Raw genomic sequence first — 20369 nt, 5'->3', positions numbered from 1 at the left:
CCCCTCAAACTAAGGCAACCGCTCAAACTAAGGCAACCACTCAAATTAAGGCAGCCCCTCAAACTAAGGCAACCGCTCAAACTACGGCAGCCACTCAAACTAAGGCAACCTCTCAAACTAAGGGAAACCCTCAAAATCAGGCAACCGCTCAATCTAAGGCAACCGCTCAAACTAAGGCAGCCCCTCAAACTAAGGCAACCCCTCAAACTATGGCAACCGCTCAAACTAAGGCAACGGCTCAAACTGAGGCAGACTCTCAAACTAAGGCAACCCCTCAAACTCAGGCAACCGCTCAAACTAAGGCAATCCCTCAAACTAAGGCTACCCCTCAAACTGAGGCATCCCCTCAAACTAAGGCAGCCCCTGAAACTAAGGCAACCACTCAAACTAAGGAAACCGCTCAAACTAAGGCAGCCCCTCAAACTAAGGCAACCACTGAAACTAAGGCAACCCCTCAAACTAAGGCAACCGCTCAAACTAAGGCAACCGTTCAAACGAAGGCAACCGCTCAAGCTAAGGCAACCCCTCAAAATAAGGCAACCCCTCAAACTAAGGCAACCACTCAAACTATGGCAACCCCTCAAACTAAGGCAACCGCTCAAACTAAGGCAACCGCTCAAGCTAAGGCAACCCCTCAAACTCAGGCAACCGCTCAAACTAAGGCAACCCCTCAAACTAAGGCAACCCCTCAAACTAAGGCAATCCCTCAAATTAAGGCAGCCCCTCAAACTAAGGCAACCGCTCAAACTAAGTAAGCCTCTCAAACTAAGGCAACCACTCAAACTAAGGAAACCCCTCAAACTGAGGCATCCGCTCAAACTCAGGCAACAGCTCAAACTAAGGCAACCCCTCAAACTAAGGCAACCGCTCAAACTAAGGCACCGCTCAAACTAAGGCAACCCCTCAAACTCAGGCAACCGCTCAAACAAAGGGAACCCCTCAAACTAAGGCTACCGCTCAAACTAAGGCAACCCCTCAAATTAAGGCAGCACCTCAAACTAAGGCCACCGCTCAAACTAAGGCAGCCCCCCAAACTAAGGCAACCGCTCAAACTAAGGCAACCCCTTAATCTCAGGCAACCGCTCAAACTAAGGCAACCTCTCAAACTAAGGCAACCGCTCAAACTAAGGCATGCTCTCAAATTAAGGCAACCGCTCAAACTAAGGCAGCCCCCCAAACTAAGGCAACCGCTCAAACTAAGGCAACCCCTTAATCTCAGGCAACCGCTCAAACTAAGGCAACCCCTCAAACTAAGGCAACCGCTCAAACTAAGGCAACCCCTCAAACTCAGGCAACCGCTCAAACTAAGGCAACCCCTCAAACTAAGGCAGACTCTCATACTCAGGCAACACCTCAAACTAAGGCAACCGCTCAAACTAAGGCAACCCCTCAAATTAAGGCAGCCCCTCAAACTAAGTCAACCGCTCAAACTAAGGCAGCCCCTCAAACTAAGGGAACCGCTCAAACTAAGGCAACCCCTCAAACTGAGGCAACCGCTCAAACTCAGGCAACCCCTCAAACTAAGGCAACCGCTCAAACTATGGCACCCCTCAAACTAAGGCAACCCCTCAAACTATGGCAAACCCTCAAACGAAGGCAACCCCTCAAACTAAGGCAACCACTCAAACTAAGGCAACCCCTCAAAATCAGGCAATTGCTCAAACTAAGGCAACTCCTCAAACTAAGGCAACCGCTCAAACTAAGGCAGCCCCTCAAACTATGGCAACCTCACAAACTAAGGCAACCCCTCAAACTCAGGCAACCGCTCAAACTAAGGCAACCCCTCAAACTGAGGCAGACTCTCAAACTAAGGCAACCCTTCAATCTAAGGCAATCCTTCAATCTAAGGCAACCCCTCAATCTAAGGCAGCCGCTCAAACTAAGGCAACCGCTGAAACTAAGGCAACCCCTCAAACTATGGCAACCGCTCAAACTAAGGCAACGGCTCAAACTAAGGCAGACTCTCAAACTAAGGCAACCCCTCAAACTCAGGCAACCGCTCAAACTAAGGCAACCCCTCAGTCTAAGGCTACCCCTCAAACTGAGGCATCCCCTCAAACTAAGGCAGCCCCTGAAACTAAGGCAACCACTCAAACTAAGGCAACCGCTCAAACTAAGGCAGCCGCTCAAACTAAGGCAACCGCTCAAACTAAGGCAGCCGCTCAAAATGAGAAGAATCTCAAACTAATGCAACCGCTCATACTAAGGCAACGTCTCAAACTGAGGCAGCCCCTCAAACTAAGGCAGACTCTCAAACTCAGGCAACCGCTCAATCTAAGGCAACCCCTCAATCTAAGGCAGCCGCTCAAATTAAGGCATCCGCTCAAACTAAGGCAGCCCCTGAAACAAAGGCAACCCCTCAAACTATGGCAACCGCTCAAACTAAGGCAGCCCCTCATACTGAGGCAACCGCTCAAACTAAGGCAACCCCTCAAACTCAGGCAACCGCTCAAACTAAGGCAACCCCTCAAACTAAGGCAACCGCTCAAACTAAGGCAACCACTGAAATTAAGGCAGCCCCTCAAACTAAGGCAACTGCTCAAACTAAGGCAGCCCCTCAAACTAAGGCAACCTCTCAAACTAAGGGAAACCCTCAAAATCAGGCAACCGCTCAATCTAAGGCAACCGCTCAAACTAAGGCAGCCCCGCAAACTAAGGCAACCCCTTAAACTATGGCAACCGCTCAAACTAAGGCAACGGCTCAAACTAAGGCAGACTCTCAAACTAAGGCAACCCCTCAAACTAAGGCAGACTGCCAAACTAAGGCAACCCCTCAAACTAAGGCGACCCCTCAAACTGAGGCATCCCCTCAAACTAAGGCAGCCCCTGAAACTAAGGCAGCCCCTCAAACTAAGGCAACCCCTCAAACTATGGCAACCGCTCAAACTAAGGCAGCCCCTCATACTGAGGCAACCGCTCAAACTAATGCAACCCCTCAAACTCAGGCAACCGCTCAAACTAAGGCAACCCCTCAAACTAAGGCAACCCCTCAATCTAAGGCTACCCCTCAAACTGAGGCATCCCCTCAAACTAAGGCAACCCCTCATTCTAAGGCTACCCCTCAAACTGAGGCATCCCCTCAAACTAAGGCAACCGCTCAAACTAAGGCAGCCGCTCAAACTACGCCAGCCGCTCAAAATGAGAAGAATCTCAAACAAAGGCAACCGCTCATACTAAGGCAACGTCTCAAACTGAGGCAGCCCCTCAAACTAAGGCAGACTCTCAAACTCAGGCAACCGCTCAGTCTAAGGCAACCCCTCAATCTAAGGCAGCCGCTCAAATTAAGGCAACCGCTCAAACTGAGGCAGCCCCTCATACTGAGGCAACCGCTCAAACTAAGGCAACCGCTCAAACTAAGGCAGCCCCTCAAACTAAGGCAACCGCTCAAACTAAGGCAACCCCTCAAACTCAGGCAACCGCTCAAACTAAGGTAACCCGTCAAACTAAGGCAACCGCTCAAACTAAGGCAACCACTTAAATTAAGGCAGCCCCTCAAACTAAGGGAACCGCTCAAACTAAGGCAACCCCTCAAACTGAGGCAACCGCTCAAACTCAGGCAACCCCTCAAACTAAGGCAACCGCTCAAACTATGGCACCCCTCAAACTAAGGCAACCCCTCAAACTATGGCAAACCCTCAAACGAAGGCAACCCCTCAAACTAAGACAACCACTCAAACTAAGGCAACCCCTCAAAATCAGGCAATTGCTCAAACTAAGGCAACTCCTCAAACTAAGGCAACCGCTCAAAATAAGGCAGCCCCTCAAACTATGGCAACCTCACAAACTAAGGCAACCCCTCAAACTCAGGCAACCGCTCAAACTAAGGCAACCCCTCAAACTGAGGCAGACTCTCAAACAAAGGCTACCCTTCAATCTAAGGCAACCCCTCAATCTAAGACAACCGCTCAATCTAAGGCAACCGCTCAAACTAAGGCAACCCCTCAAACTATGGCAACCGCTCAAACTAAGGCAACGGCTCAAACTAAGGCAGACTCTCAAACTAAGGCAACCCCTCAAACTCAGGCAACCGCTCAAACTAAGGCAACCCCTCAGTCTAAGGCTACCCCTCAAACTGAGGCATTCCCTCAAACTAAGGCAGCCCCTGAAACTAAGGCAACCACTCAAACTAAGGCAACCGCTCAAACTAAGGCAGCCGCTCAAACTAAGGCAACCGCTCAAACTAAGGCAGCCGCTCAAAATGAGAAGAATCTCAAACTAAGGCAACCGCTCATACTAAGGCAACGTCTCAAACTGAGGCAGCCCTCAAACTAAGGCAGACTCTCAAACTCAGGCAACCGCTCAATCTAAGGCAACCCCTCAATCTAAGGCAACCCCTCAAATATGGCAACCGCTCAAACTAAGGCAGCCCCTCATACTGAGGCAACCGCTCAAACTAAGGCAACCCCTTAAACTCAGGCAACCGCTCAAACTAAGGCAACCCCTCAAACTAAGGCAACCGCTCAAACTAAGGCAACCACTCAAATTAAGGCAGCCCCTCAAACTAAGGCAACTGCTCAAACTAAGGCAGCCCCTCAAACTAAGGCAACCTCTCAAACTAAGGGAAACCCTCAAAATCAGGCAACCGCTCAATCTAATGCAACCGCTCAAACTAAGGCAGCCCCTCAAACTAAGGCAACCCCTCAAACTATGGCAACCGCTCAAACTAAGGCAACGGCTCAAACTAAGGCAGACTCTCAAACTAAGGCAACCCCTCAAACTAAGGCAGACTGCCAAACTAAGGCAACCCCTCAAACTAAGGCTACCCCTCAAACTGAGGCATCCCCTCAAACTAAGGCAGCACCTGAAACTAAGGCAGCCCCTCAAACTAAGGCAACCCCTCAAACTATGGCAACCGCTCAAACTAAGGCAGCCCCTCATACTGAGGCAACCGCTCAAACTAATGCAACCCCTCAAACTCAGGCAACCGCTCAAACTAAGGCAACCCCTCAAACTAAGGCAACCCCTCAATCTAAGGCTACCCCTCAAACAGAGGCATCCACTCAAACTAAGGCAACCCCTCATTCTAAGGCTACCCCTCAAACTGAGGCATCCCCTCAAACTAAGGCAACCGCTCAAACTAAGGCAGCCGCTCAAACTAAGCCAGCCGCTCAAAATGAGAAGAATCTCAAACAAAGGCAACCGCTCATACTAAGGCAACGTCTCAAACTGAGGCAGCCCCTCAAACTAAGGCAGACTCTCAAACTCACGCAACCGCTCAGTCTAAGGCAACCCCTCAATCTAAGGCAGCCGCTCAAATTAAGGCAACCGCTCAAACTAAGGCAGCCCCTGAAACAAAGGCAACCCCTCAAACTATGGCAACCGCTCAAACTGAGGCAGCCCCTCATACTGAGGCAACCGCTCAAACTAAGGCAACCGCTCAAACTAAGGCAGCCCCTCAAACTAAGGCAACCCCTCAAAATATGGCAACCGCTCAAACTAAGGCAGCCCGTCATACTGAGGCAACCGCTCAAACTAAGGCAACCCCTCAAACTCAGGCAACCGCTCAAACTAAGGTAACCCGTCAAACTAAGGCAACCGCTCAAACTAAGGCAACCACTCAAATTAAGGCAGCCCCTCAAACTAAGGCAACTGCTCAAACTAAGGCAGCCCCTCAAACTAAGGCAACCTCTCAAACTAAGGGAAACCCTCAAAATCAGGCAACCGCTCAATCTAAGGCAACCGCTCAAACTAAGGCATCACCTCAAACTAAGGCAACCACTCAAACTATGGCAACCGCTCAAACTAAGGCAACGGCTCAAACTAAGGCAGACTCTCAAACTAAGGCAACCCCTCAAACTAAGGCAGACTGCCAAACTAAGGCAACCCCTCAAACTAAGGCTACCCCTCAAACTGAGGCATCCCCTCAAACTAAGGCAGCCCCTGAAACTAAGGCAGCCCCTCAAACTAAGGCAACCCCTCAAACAATGGCAACCGCTCAAACTAAGGCAGCCCCTCATACTGAGGCAACCGCTCAAACTAAGGCAACCCCTCAAACTCAGGCAACCGCTCAAACGAAGGCAACCCCTCAAACTAAGGCAACCCCTCAATCTAAGGCTACCCCTCAAACTGAGGCATCCCCTCAAACTAAGGCAACCCCTCAAACTAAGGCGACCCATCAAACTGAGGCAACCGCTCAAACTAAGGCAACCCCTCAAAGTAAGGCAGACTGCCAAACTAAGGCAACCCCTCATTCTAAGGCGACCCCTCAAACTGAGGCATCCCCTCAAACTAAGGCAACCGCTCAAACTAAGGCAGCCGCTCAAACTAAGCCAGCCGCTCAAAATGAGAAGAATCTCAAACTAAGGCAAGCGCTCATACTAAGGCAACGTCTCAAACTGAGGCAGCCCCTCAAACTAAGGCAGACTCTCAAACTCAGGCAACCGCTCAGTCTAAGGCAACCCCTCAATCTAAGGCAGCCGCTCAAATTAAGGCAACCGCTCAAACTAAGGCAGCCCCTCAAACTAAGGCAACCCCTCAAACTATGGCAACCGCTCAAACTAAGGCAGCCCCTCATACTGAGGCAACCGCTCAAACTAAGGCAACCCCTCAAACTCAGGCAACCGCTCAAACTAAGGCAACCCCTCAAACTAAGGCAACCGCTCAAACTAAGGCAACCACTCAAATTAAGGCAGCCCCTCAAACTAAGGCAACCGCTCAAACTAGGGCAGCCCCTCAAACTAAGGCAACCTCTCAAACTAAGGGAAACCCTCAAAATCAGGCAACCGCTCAATCTAAGGCAACCGCTCAAACTAAGGCAGCCCCTCAAACTAAGGCAACCCCTCAAACTATGGCAACCGCTCAAACTAAGGCAACGGCTCAAACAAAGGCAGATTCTCAAACTAAGGCAACCCCTCAAACTCAGGCAACCGCTCAAACTAAGGCAACCCCTCAAACTAAGGCTACTCCTCAAACTGAGGCATCCCCTCAAACTAAGGCAGCCCCTGAAACTAAGGCAACCACTCAAACTAAGGCAACCGCTCAAACTAAGGCAGCCGCTCAAACTAAGGCAACCGCTCAAACTAAGGCAGCCGCTCAAAATGAGAAGAATCTCAAACTAAGGCAACCGCTCATACTAAGGCAACGTCTCAAACTGAGGCAGCCCCTCAAACTAAGGCAGACTCTCAAACTCAGGCAACCGCTCAATCTAAGGCAACCCCTCAATCTAAGGCAGCCGCTCAATTTAAGGCAACCGCTCAAACTAAGGCAGCCCCTCAAACTAAGGCAACGCCTCAAACTATGGCAACCGGTCAAACTAAGGCACCCCCTCATACTGAGGCAACCGCTCAAACTAAGGCAACCCCTCAAACTCAGGCAACCGCTCAAACTAAGGCAACCCCTCAAACTTTGGCAACCGCTCAAACTAAGGCGACCACTCAAATTTAGGCAGCCCCTCAAACTAAGGCAACTGCTCAAACTAAGGCAGCCCCTCACACTAAGGCAACCTCTCAAACTAAGGGAAACCCTCAAAATCAGGCAACCGCTCAATCTAAGGCAACCGCTCCAACTAAGGCAGCCCCTCAAACTAAGGCAACCCCTCAAACTATGGCAACCGCTCAAACTAAGGCAACGGCTCAAACTAAGGCAGACTCTCAAACTAAGGCAACCCCTCAACCTAAGGCAACCGCTCAAACTAAGGCAACCCCTCAAACTAAGGCTACTCCTCAAACTGAGGCATCCCCTCAAACTAAGGCAGCCCCTGAAACTAAGGCAACCACTCAAACTAAGGCAACCGCTCAAACTAAGGCAGCCGCTCAAACTAAGGCAACCGCTCAAACTAAGGCAGCCGCTCAAAATGAGAAGAATCTCAAACTAAGGCAACCGCTCATACTAAGGCAACGTCTCAAACTGAGGCAGCCCCTCAAACTAAGGCAGACTCTCAAACTCAGGCAACCGCTCAATCTAAGGCAACCCCTCAATCTAAGGCAGCCGCTCAATTTAAGGCAACCGCTCAAACTAAGGCAGCCCCTCAAACTAAGGCAACGCCTCAAACTATGGCAACCGGTCAAACTAAGGCACCCCCTCATACTGAGGCAACCGCTCAAACTAAGGCAACCCCTCAAACTCAGGCAACCGCTCAAACTAAGGCAACCCCTCAAACTTTGGCAACCGCTCAAACTAAGGCGACCACTCAAATTTAGGCAGCCCCTCAAACTAAGGCAACTGCTCAAACTAAGGCAGCCCCTCACACTAAGGCAACCTCTCAAACTAAGGGAAACCCTCAAAATCAGGCAACCGCTCAATCTAAGGCAACCGCTCCAACTAAGGCAGCCCCTCAAACTAAGGCAACCCCTCAAACTATGGCAACCGCTCAAACTAAGGCAACGGCTCAAACTAAGGCAGACTCTCAAACTAAGGCAACCCCTCAAACTAAGGCAGACTGCCAAACTAAGGCAACCCCTCAAATTAAGGCTACCCCTCAAACTGAGGCATCCCCTCAAACTAAGGCAGCCCCTGAAACTAAGGCAACCACTCAAACTAAGGCAACCGCTCAAACTAAGGCAGCCCCTCAAACTGAGGCAACCACTGAAACTAAGGCAACCCCTCTAACTAAGGCAACCGCTCAAACTAAGGCAACCGTTCAAACGAAGGCAACCGCTCAAACTAAGGCAACCCCTCAAACTAAGGCAACCCCTCAAACTAAGGCAACCCCTCAAATTAAGGCAGCCCCTCAAACTAAGGCAACCGCTCAAACTAAGTAAGCCTCTCAAACTAAGGCAACCGCTCAAACTAAGGCAACCCCTCAAACTGAGGCATCCGCTCAAACTCAGGCAACCGCTCAAACTAAGGCAACCCCTCAAACTAAGGCAACCGCTCAAACTAAGGCACCCCTTAAATTAAGGCAGCCCCTCAAACTAAGGCAACCGCTCAAACTAAGGCAACCCCTCAAACTCAGGCAACCGCTCAAACAAAGGGAACCCCTCAAACTAAGGCAACCGCTCAAACTAAGGCAACCCCTCAAATTAAGGCAGCACCTCAAACTAAGGCAACCGCTCAAACGAAGGCAGCCCCCCCAAACTAAGGCAACCGCTCAAACTCAGGCAACCCCTTAATCTCAGGCAACCGCTCAAACTAAGGCCACATCTCAAACTAAGGCAACCGCTCAAACTAAGGCAACCCTCAAATTAAGGCAACTGCTCAAACTGAGGCAGCCCCTCAAACTAAGGCAACCGCTCAAACTAAGGCAACCCCTCAAACTAAGGCAACCGCTCAAACTGAGGCAGCCCCTCAAACTAAGGCAACCGCTCAAACTAAGGCAACCCCTCAAATTAAGGCAGCCCCTCAAACTAAGTCAACCGCTCAAACTAAGGCAGCCCCTCAAACTAAGGGAACCGCTCAAACTAAGGCAACCCCTCAAACTGAGGCAACCGCTCAAACTCAGGCAACCCCTCAAACTAAGGCAACCGCTCAAACTATGGCACCCCTCAAACTAAGGCAACCCCTCAAACTATGGCAAAGCCTCAAACGAAGGCAAGTCCTCAAACTAAGGCAATCCCTCAAACTATGGCAACCGCTCAAACTAAGGCAGACTCGCAAACTGAGGGAACCCCTCAAACTAAGGCAGACTGCCAAACTAAGGTAACCCCTCAATCTCAGGCTACCCCTCAAACTGAGGGATCCCCTCAAACTAAGGCAGCACCTCAAACTAAGGGAACCACTGAAACTAAGGCAACCCCTCTAACTAAGGCAGCCCCTCAAACTAATGCATCCGCTCAAACGAAGGCAACCGCTCAAGCTGAGGCAACCCCTCATTCTAAGGCTACCCCTCAAACTAAGGCATCCCCTCAAACTAAGGCAACCGCTCAAAGTAAGGCAGACTCGTAACTAAGGCAACCCCTCAAACTAAGGCAACACCTCAAATTAAGGCAGCCCCTCAAACTAAGGCTACCACTCAAACTAAGGCAGCAACTCAAACAAAGGCATCCGCTCAAACTAAGGCAACCGCTCAAAATAAGGCAAGCCCTCAAACTAAGATAACCCCTCAAACTAAGGCAACCCCTCAAACTAAGGCAAGCCCTCAAACTAAGGCAGACTGCCAAACTGAGGCAACCCCTCAATGTAAGGCTACCCCTCAAACTGAGACAACCGCTCAAGCTAAGGCAGCCCCTCAAACTAAGGCAACCGCTCAAAATAAGGCAGACTCGTAACTAAGGCAACCCCTCAAACTAAGGCAACGCCTCAAATTAAGGCAGCCCCTCAAACTAAGGCAACCACTCAAACTAAGGCAGCAACTCAAACAAAGGCAACCGCTCAAACTAAGGCAACCGCTCAAAATAAGGCAACCCCTCAAACTAAGGCAACCCCTCAAACTAAGGCAACCCCTCAAACTAAGGCAAGCCCTCAAACTAAGGCAGACTGCCAAACTAAGGCAACCCCTCAATGTAAGGCGACCCCTCAAACTGAGGCAACCGCTCAAGCTAAGGCAACCCCTCAAACTAAGGCAACCGCTCAAACTAAGGAAGACTCTCAAACTAAGGCAACCGCTCAAAATAAGGCAACCGCTCAAATTATGGCAACCCCTCAAACTAAGGCAACCCCTCAAACTAAGGCAACCCCTCAAACTAAGGCAACCGCTCAAGCTAAGGCAACCCCTCAAACTAAGGCAACCGCTCAAACCAAGGCAGCCTCTCAAACTAAGGCAACCCCTCAAACTAAGGCAACCCCTCAAATTAAGGCAGCCCCTCAAATTAAGGCAACCGCTCAAACTGAGGCAGCCCCTCAAACTAAGGCAACCGCTCAAACTAAGGCAACCCCTCAAACTAAGGCAACCGCTCAAACTGAGGCAGCCCCTCAAACTAAGGCAACCGCTCAAACTAAGGCAACCCCTCAAACTCAGGCAACCGCTCAAACTAAGGCAACCCCTCAAACTAAGGCAGACTCTCATACTCAGGCAACACCTCAAACTAAAGCAACCGCTCAAACTAAGGCAACCCCTCAAATTAAGGCAGCCCCTCAAACTAAGTCAACCGCTCAAACTAAGGCAGTCCCTCAAACTAAGGGAACCGCTCAAACTAAGGCAACCCCTCAAACTGAGGCAACCGCTCAAACTCAGGCAACCCCTCAAACTAAGGCAACCGCTCAAACTATGGCACCCCTCAAGCTAAGGCAACCCCTCAAACTATGGCAAACCCTCAAACGAAGGCAAGCCCTCAAACTAAGGCAACCACTCAAACTAAGGCAACCCCTCAAAATCAGGCAACCACTCAAACTAAGGCAGCAACTCAAACAAAGGCAACCACTCAAACTAAGGCAGCAACTCAAACAAAGGCAACCGCTCAAACTAAGGCAACCGCTCAAAATAAGGCAACCCCTCAAACGAAGGCAGCCCCTCAAACTAAGGCATCCGCTCAAAATAAGGCAACCCCTCAAACTAAGGCAACCGCTCAAACTATGGCAACCCCTCAAACTAAGGCAACCGCTCAAACTAAGGCAACTGCTCAAGCTATGGCAACCCCTCAAACTCAGGCAAACGCTCAAACTAAGGCAACCCCTCAAACTAAGGCAACCCCTCAAACTAAGGCAACCCCTCAAATTAAGGCAGCCCCTCAAACTAAGGCAATCGCTCAAACTAAGTAAGCCTCTCAAACTAAGGCAACCGCTCAAACTAAGGCAACCCCTCAAACTGAGGCATCCGCTCAAAATAAGGCAACCGCTCAAACTAAGGCACCCCTCAAACTCAGGCAACCGCTCAAACAAAGGGAACCCCTCAAACTAAGGCAACCGCTCAAACTAAGGCAACCCCTCAAATTAAGGCAGCACCTCAAACTAAGGCAACCGCTCAAACTAAGGCAGCCCCCTAAACTAAGGCAACCGCTCAAACTAAGGCAACCCCTTAATCTCAGGCAACAGCTCAAACTAAGGCAACCTCTCAAACTAAGGCAACCGCTCAAACTAAGGCAACCCCTCAAATTAAGGCAACCGCTCAAACTGAGGCTGCCCCTCAAACTAAGGCAACCGCTCAAACTAAGGCAACCCCTCAAACTAAGGCAACCGCTCAAACTGAGGCAGCCCCTCAAACTCAGGCAAACGCTCAAACTAAGGCAACCCCTCAAACTAAGGCAACCGCTCAAACTGAGGCAGCCCCTCAAACTAAGGCAACCGCTCAAACTAAGGCAACCCCTCAAACTCAGGCAACCGCTCAAACTAAGGCAGCCCCTCAAACTAAGGCAACCGCTCAAACAAAGGGAACCCCTCAAACTAAGGCAACCGCTCAAACTAAGGCAACCCCTCAAATTAAGGCAGCACCTCAAACTAAGGCAACCGCTCAAACTAAGGCAGCCCCCTAAACTAAGGCAACCGCTCAAACAAAGGCAACCCCTTAATCTCAGGCAACAGCTCAAACTAAGGCAACCTCTCAAACTAAGGCAACCGCTCAAACTAAGGCAACCCCTCAAATTAAGGCAACCGCTCAAACTGAGGCAGCCCCTCAAACTAAGGCAACCGCTCAAACTAAGGCAACCGCTCAAACTATGGCACCCCTCAAACTAAGACAACCCCTCAAACTATGGCAAACCCTCAAACGAAGGCAACCCCTCAAACTAAGGCAACCACTCAAACTAAGGCAACCCCTCAAAATCAGGCAATTGCTCAAACTAAGGCAACCCCTCAAACTAAGGCAACCGCTCAAACTCAGGCAGCCCCTCAAACTATGGCAACCTCACAAACTAAGGCAACCCCTCAAACTCAGGCAACCGCTCAAACTAAGGCAACCCCTCAAACTGAGGCAGACTCTCAAACTAAGGCAACCCTTCAATCGAAGGCAACCCCTCAATCTAAGGCAGCCGCTCAAACTAAGGCAACCGCTCAAACTAAGGCAGCCCCTCAAACTAAGGCAACCCCTCAAACTATGGCAAGCGCTCAAACTAAGGCAGACTCGCAAACTGAGGCAACCCCTCAAACTAAGGCAGACTGCCAAACTAAGGTAACCCCTCAATCTAAGGCTACCCCTCAAACTGAGGGATCCCCTCAAATTAAGGCAGCCCCTGAAACTAAGGCAACCACTCAAACTAAGGCAACGGCTCAAACTAAGGCAGCCCCTCAAACTAAGGCAACCACTGAAACTAAGGCAACCCCTCTAACTAAGGCAGCCCGTCAAACTAAGGCATCAGCTCAAACAAAGGCAACCGCTCAAGCTGAGGCAACCCCTCATACTAAGGCTACCCCTCAAACTAAGGCATCCCCTCAAACTAAGGCAACCGCTCAAAATAAGGCAGACTCGTAACTAAGGCAACCCCTCAAACTAAGGCAGACCCTCATACTCAGGCAACACCTCAAACTAAGGCAACCGCTCAAACTAAGGCAGCCCCTCAAACTAAGGGAACCGCTCAAACTAAGGCAACCCCTCAAACTGAGGCAACCGCTCAAACACAGGCAACCCCTCAAACTAAGGCAACCGCTCAAACTATGGCACCCCTCAAACTAAGACAACCCCTCAAACTATGGCAAACCCTCAAACGAAGGCAACCCCTCAAACTAAGGCAACCACTCAAACTAAGGCAACCCCTCAAAATCAGGCAATTGCTCAAACTAAGGCAACCCCTCAAACTAAGGCAACCGCTCAAACTCAGGCAGCCCCTCAAACTATGGCAACCTCACAAACTAAGGCAACCCCTCAAACTCAGGCAACCGCTCAAACTAAGGCAACCCCTCAAACTGAGGCAGACTCTCAAACTAAGGCAACCCTTCAATCGAAGGCAACCCCTCAATCTAAGGCAGCCGCTCAAACTAAGGCAACCGCTCAAACTAAGGCAGCCCCTCAAACTAAGGCAACCCCTCAAACTATGGCAAGCGCACAAACTAAGGCAGACTCGCAAACTGAGGCAACCCCTCAAACTAAGGCAGACTGCCAAACTAAGGTAACCCCTCAATCTAAGGCTACCCCTCAAACTGAGGGATCCCCTCAAATTAAGGCAGCCCCTGAAACTAAGGCAACCACTCAAACTAAGGCAACGGCTCAAACTAAGGCAGCCCCTCAAACTAAGGCAACCACTGAAACTAAGGCAACCCCTCTAACTAAGGCAGCCCGTCAAACTAAGGCATCAGCTCAAACAAAGGCAACCGCTCAAGCTGAGGCAACCCCTCATACTAAGGCTACCCCTCAAACTAAGGCATCCCCTCAAACTAAGGCAACCGCTCAAAATAAGGCAGACTCGTAACTAAGGCAACCCCTCAAACTAAAACAACCCCTCAAATTAAGGCAGCCCCTCAAACTAAGGCAACCCCTGAAACTAAGGCATCCCCTCAAACTAAGGCATCCCCTGAAACTAAGGCAGACCCTCAAACTAAGGCAACCACTGAAACTAAGGCAGCCGCTCAAACTAAGGCAGACGCTCAAAATGAGAAGAATCTCAAACTCAGGGAAACGCTCAAACTAAGGCAACATCTCAAACTGAGGCAGCCCCTCAAACTAAGGCAGACTCTCAAACTCAGGCAACCGCTCAATCGAAGGCAACCCCTCAATCTAAGGCAGCCGCTGAAATTAAGGCAACCGCGCAAACTCAGGCAGCCCCTCAAAGTAAGGCAACCCCTCAAACTATGGAAACCGCTCAAACTAAGGCAGCCCCTCATACTGAGGAAACCGCTCAAACTAAGGCAACCCCTCAAACTAAGGCAACCGCTCAAACTAAGGCAACCACTCAAATTAAGTCAGCCCCTCAAACCAAGGCAACCGCTCAAACTAAGGCAGCCCCTCAAACTAAGGCAACCTCTCAAACTAAGGGAAACCTTCAAACTCAGGCAACCGCTCAATCTAAGGCAGCCGCTCAATCTAAGGCAAGCGCTCAAACTAAGGCAGCTCCTCAAACTAAGGCAACCCCTCAAACTATGGCAACCGCTCAAACTAAGGCAACGGCTCAAACTAAGGCAGACTCTCAAACTAAGGCAACCCCTCAAACTAAGGCAGACTGCCAAACTAAGGCAACCCCTCAATCTACGGCTACCCCTCAAAATGAGGCATCCCCTCAAACTAAGGCAGCCCCAGAAACTAAGGCAACCGCTCAAACTAAGGCAACCGCTCAAACTAAGGCAGCCCCTCAAACTAAGGCAACCACTGAAACTAAGGCAAACCATCAAACTAAGGCAACCCCTCAAATTAAGGCAGCCCCTCAAACTAAGGCAACCTCTCAAACTAAGGCATCACCTCAAACTAAGGCAACCCCTCAAATTAAGGCAACCCCTCAAATTAAGGCAGCCCCTCAAACTAAGGCAACCGCTCAAACTAAGGCAACCCCTCAAACTGAGGCATCCGCTCAAACTCAGGCAACCGCTCAAACTGAGGCAACCCCTCAAACTAAGGCAACCGCTCAAACTAAGGCAACCCCTCAAATTAAGGCAACCCCTCAAACTAAGGCAACAGCTCAAACTAAGTCTTCCCCTCAAACTAAGGCAACCGCTCAAACTAAGGCAACCCCTCAATCTCAGGCAACCGCTCAAACTAAGGCAACCTCTCAAACTAAGGCAACCGCTCAAACTATGGCAACCCCTCAAACTAAGGCAACCCCTCAATCTCAGGCAACCGCTCAAACTAAGGCAACCTCTCAAACTAAGGCAACCGCTCAAACTATGGCAACCCCTCAAATTAAGGCAGCCCCTCAAACTAAGGCAACCGCTCAAACTGAGGCAGCCCCTCAAACTAAGGCAACCGCTCAAACTAAGGCAACCGCTCAAAATAAGGCAACCACTCAAACAAAGGCAGCCCCTCAAACTAAGGCATCCGCTCAAACTAAGGCAACCACTCAAACTAAGGCAGCAACTCAAACAAAGGCAACCGCTCAAACTAAGGCAACCGCTCAAAATAAGGCAACCACTCAAACTGAGGCATCCCCTCAAACTAAGGCAACCGCTCAAACTAAGGCAGCCCCTCAAAGTAAGGCAACCGCTCAAACTGAGGCATCCCCTCAAACTAAGGCAACCGCTCAAACTAAGGCATCCCCTCAAACTAAGGCAACCAATGAAACTAAGGCAACCCCTCTAACTAAGGCAACCGCTCAAACTAAGGCAACCGCTCAAACTAAGGCGACCGCTCAAAATAAGGCAACCCCTCAAACTAAGGCAACCGCTCAAACTATGGCAACCCCTCAAACTAAGGCTACCCTGAAACAGTGGTATCCCCTCAAACTAAGGCAGCCCCTGAAACTAAGGCAACCTCTCAAACTAAGGCAACCGCTTAAACTAAGGCAGCCCCTCAAACGAAGGCAACCACTGAAACTAAGGCAACCCCTCAAACTAAGGCAGCCCCTCAAACTAAGGCATCCGCTCAAACGAAGGCAACCGCTCAAGCTAAGGCAACACCTCAAACTAAGGCTACCCCTCAACATAAGGCATCCCCTCAAACTAAGGCAACCGCTCAAAATAAGGCAACCCCTCAAACTAAGGCAACCGCTCAAACGAAGGCAACCGCTCAAGCTAAGGCAACCGCTCAAAATAAGGCAACCGCTCAAAATAAGGCAACCCCTCAAACTAAGGCATCCGCTCAAACGAAGGCAACCGCTCAAGCTAAGGCAACCGCTCAAAATAAGGCAACCGCTCAAAATAAGGCAACCCCCAAACTAAGACATCCGCTCAAACGAAGGCTACCCCTCAAACTAAGGCATCCCCTCAAACTAAGGCAACCGCTCAAAATAAGGCAACCCCTCAAACTAAGGCAACCGCTCAAATTATGGCAACCCCTCAAACTAAGCCCCTCAAACTAAGGCAACCCCTCAAGCTAAGGCAACCCCTCAAACTAAGGCAACGGCTCAAACTAAGGCAGACTCTCAAAATAAGGCAACCACTCAAACAAAGGCAGCCCCTCAAACTAAGGCATCCGCTCAAACTAAGGCAACCACTCAAACTAAGGCAGCAACTCAAACAAAGGCAACTGCTCAAACTAAGGCAACCCCTCAAACGAAGGCAACAGCTCAAACTAAGGCAGCCCCTCAAAGTAAGGCAACCGCTCAAACTAAGGCATCCCCTCAAACTAAGGCAACCGCTCAAACTAAGGCATCCCCTCAAACTAAGGCAACCACTGAAACTAAGGCAACCCCTCGAACTAAGGCAACCGCTCAAACTAAGGCAACCGCTCAAACTAAGGCGACCGCTCAAAATAAGGCAACCCCTCAAACTAAGGCAACCGCTCAAACTATGGCAACCCCTCAAACTAAGGCTACCCTGAAACAGTGGTATCCCCTCAAAGTAAGGCAGCCACTGAAACTAAGGCAGCCCCTCAAACTAAGGCAACCACTGAAACTAAGGCAACCCCTCTAAGACAACCGCTCAAACTAAGGCAACCGTTCAAACGAAGGCAACTGCTCAAGCTAAGGCACCCCCTCAAAATAAGGCAACCCCTCAAACTAAGGCAACCGCTCAAACTATGGCAACCCCTCAAACTGAGGCAACCCCTCAAAATAAGGCAACCACTCAAACTAAGGCAACCGCTCAAGCTAAGGCAAACCCTCAAACTAAGGCAACCGCTCAAACTAAGGCAAACCCTCAAACTAAGGCAACCCCTCAAATTAAGGCAGCCCCTCAAACTAAGGCAACCTCTCAAACTAAGGCATCACCTCAAACTAAGGCAACCCCTCAAATTAAGGCAACCCCTCAAATTAAGGCAGCCCCTCAAACTAAGGCAACAGCTCAAACTAAGGCAACCCCTCAAACTGAGGCATCCGCTCAAACTCAGGCAACCGCTCAAACTGAGGCAACCCCTCAAACTAAGGCAACCGCTCAAACTGAGGCAACCCCTCAAATTAAGGCAGCCCCTCAAACTAAGGCAACAGCTCAAACTAAGTCTGCCCCTCAAACTAAGGCAACCGCTCAAACTAAGGCAACCCCTCAATCTCAGGCAACCGCTCAAACTAAGGCAACCTCTCAAACTAAGGCAACCGCTCAAACTATGGCAACCCCTCAAGTTAAGGCAGCCCCTCAAACTAAGGCAACCGCTCAAACTGAGGCAGCCCCTCAAACTAAGGCAACTGCTCAAACTAAGGCAACCCCTCAAACTCAGGCAACCGCTCAAACTAAGGCAACCCCTCAAACTAAGGCAGACTCTCATATGAAGGCAACCCCTCAAACTAAGGCAACCCCTCAAACGAAGGCAACCCCTCAAATTAAGGCAGCCCCTCAAACTAAGGCAACCGCTCAAACTGAGGCAACCCCTCAAACTAAGGCAACCGCTCAAACTAAGGCAACCCCTCAAATTAAGGCAGCCCCTCAAACTAAGGCAACAGCTCAAACTAAGGCTGCCCCTCAAACTAAGGCAACCGCTCAAACTAAGGGAACCCCTCAATCTCAGGCAACCGCTCAAACTAAGGCAACCTCTCAAACTAAGGCAACCGCTCAAACTAAGGCAACCCCTCAAATTAAGGCAGCCCCTCAAACTAAGGCAACTGCTCAAACTGATGCAGCCCCTCAAACTAAGGCAACTGCTCAAACTAAGGCAACCCCTCAAACTCAGGCAACCGCTCAAACTAAGGCAACCCCTCAAACTAAGGCTGACTCTCATATGAAGGCAAACCCTCAAACTAAGGCAACCCCTCAAACTAAGGCAACCCCTCAAATTAAGGCAGCCCCTCAAACTAAGGCAACCGCTCAAACTAAGGCAGCCCCTCAAACTAAGGGAACCGCACAAACTAAGGCAACCCCTCAAACTGAGGCAACCCCTCAAACGAAGGCAACCCCTCAAACTAAGGCAACCGCTCAAACTATGGCAACCCCTCAAACTAAGGCAGCCCCTCAAACTAAGGCAACCGCTCAAACTAAGGCAGCCCCTCAAACTAAGGCAACCTCACAAACTAAGGCAACCCCTCAAACTCAGGCAACCGCTCAAACTAAGGCAACCCCTCAAACTAAGGCAGACTCTCAAACTAGGGCAACCCTTCAATCTAAGGCAACCCCTCAATCTAAGGCAGCCGCTCAAACTAAGGCAACCGCTCAAACTAAGGCAGCCCCTCAAACTAAGGCAACCCCTCAAACTATGGCAACCGCTCAAACTAAGGCAGACTCTCAAACTCTGGCAACAGCTCAAACTAAGGCAACCCCTCAAATTAAGGCGGACTCTCAAACTAAGGCAACCCTTCAATCTAAGGCAACCCCTCAATCTAAGGCAGCCGCTCAAACTAAGGCAACCGCTCAAACTAAGGCAGCCCCTCAAACTAAGGCAACCCCTCAAACTATGGCAACCGCTCAAACTAAGGCAGACTCTCAAACTAAGGCAACCCCTCAAACTAAGGCAGACTGCCAAACTAAGGTAACCCCTCAATCGAAGGTTACCCCTCAAACTGAGGGATCCCCTCAAAATAAGGCAGCCCCTGAAACTAAGGCAACCACTCAAACAAAGGCAATCGCTCAAACTAAGGCAGCCCCTCAAACTAAGGCAACCACTGAAACTAAGGCAACCCCTCGAACTAAGGCAGCCCCTCAAACTAAGGCATCCGCTCAAACGAAGGCAACCGCTCAAGCTAAGGCAACCCCTCAAACTAAGGCAACCGCTCAAAATAAGGCAACCCCTCAAACTAAGGCAACCCCTCAAGCTAAGGCAACCCCTCAAACTAAGGCAACCGCTCAAAATAAGGCAACCCCTCAAACTAAGGCAACCCCTCAAGCTAAGGCAATCGCTCAAAATAAGGCAACCCCTCAAACTAAGGCATCCCCTCAAACTAAGGCAACCGCTCAAAATAAGGCAACCCCTCAAACTAAGGCAACCCCTCAAGCTAAGGCAACCCCTCAAACGAAGGCAACCGCTCAAACTAAGGCAGACTCTCAAACTAAGGCAACCCCTCAAACTAAGGCAACCCCTCAAACTAAGGCTACCCCTCAAACTAAGGCATCCCCTCAAACTAAGGCAACCGCTCAAAATAAGGCAACCCCTCAAACTAAGGCAACCCCTCAAGCTAAGGCAACCCCTCAAACTAAGGCAACCGCTCAAACTAAGGCAGACTCTCAAACTAAGGCAACCCCTCAAACTAAGGTAACCCCTCAAATTAAGGCAGCCCCTCAAACTAAGGCAACCACTCAAACTAAGTCTGCCCCTCAAACTAAGGCAACCGCTCAAACTAAGGCAACCCCTCAATCTCAGGCAACCGCTCAAACTAAGGCAACCTCTCAAACTAAGGCAACCGCTCAAACTATGGCAACCCCTCAAGTTAAGGCAGCCCCTCAAACTAAGGCAACCGCTCAAACTGAGGCAGCCCCTAAAACTAAGGCAACTGCTCAAACTAAGGCAACCCCTCAAACTCAGGCAACCGCTCAAACTAAGGCAACCCCTCAAACTAAGGCAGACTCTCATATGAAGGCAATCCCTCAAACTAAGGCAACCCCTCAAACTAAGGCAACCCCTCAAATTAAGGCAGCCCCTCAAACTAAGGCAACCGCTCAAACTGAGGCAACCCCTCAAA

This window comes from Heterodontus francisci, chromosome 16 (assembly GCF_036365525.1).
Source record: "Heterodontus francisci isolate sHetFra1 chromosome 16, sHetFra1.hap1, whole genome shotgun sequence".
In the NCBI taxonomy this organism is placed as follows: domain Eukaryota; kingdom Metazoa; phylum Chordata; class Chondrichthyes; order Heterodontiformes; family Heterodontidae; genus Heterodontus; species Heterodontus francisci.
This window is presented reverse-complemented; position numbering follows the sequence as displayed.